The sequence below is a fragment of the Arachis duranensis genome, chromosome 9 (genome assembly GCF_000817695.3).
Source record: "Arachis duranensis cultivar V14167 chromosome 9, aradu.V14167.gnm2.J7QH, whole genome shotgun sequence".
Lineage (NCBI taxonomy): Eukaryota > Viridiplantae > Streptophyta > Magnoliopsida > Fabales > Fabaceae > Arachis > Arachis duranensis.
Window position 1 is genome coordinate 52,119,238 of NC_029780.3, and position 750 is coordinate 52,119,987.

A 750-nucleotide genomic window follows, 5' to 3' on the forward strand; every position below is an offset into this window, starting at 1 on the left:
TGCCATTTGGTGCAGGGATGACTTTTCCTTGACACCTCAGGATCTGTGGACCCCACAGGATCCCCACCTACACTACCACTCTCTCTCTTCTTCACCAATCACCTCAACACCTCTTCCCTAAAAACCCTCACCTATCGAATCCTACTATTCTCTTTACCACTCACATCCATCCTTCATAAAACCCCACCTACCTCACTATTCAAATTCAAACCACTTTCCCACCCAAACCCACCCTCACTTGACCGAACCCTACCCTTCCCCCACTCCTATATAAACCCTCCTTCACTCCTTCATTTTCACACAACCAAGCCACAACTTCTACCCCTTTTTGGCCGACCACAAAGCCATTCCCTTCTTCCTCATTTCTTCTTCTTCTTCTCTCTTCTTTCTTCTTTTGCTCGAGGACGAGCAAACCTTTTAAGTTTCGTGTGGTAAAAGCATTGCTTTTTGTTTTTCCATAACCATTTATGGCATCCAAGGCCAGAGAAACCTCTAGAAAGAGGAAAGGGAAGGCAAAAGCTTTCACCTCCGAGTCATGGGAGATGGAGAGATTCATCTCAAGGGTGCATCAAGACCACTTCTATGAAGTTGTGGCCTTGAAGAAGGTGATCCCCGAGGTCCCTTTTTCACTCAAAAAGAGTGAATATCCGGAGATCCGACATGAGATCCGAAGAAGAGGTTGGGAAGTTCTTACCAACCCCATTCAACAAGTCGGAATCTTAATGGTTCAAGAGTTCTATGCCAATGCAT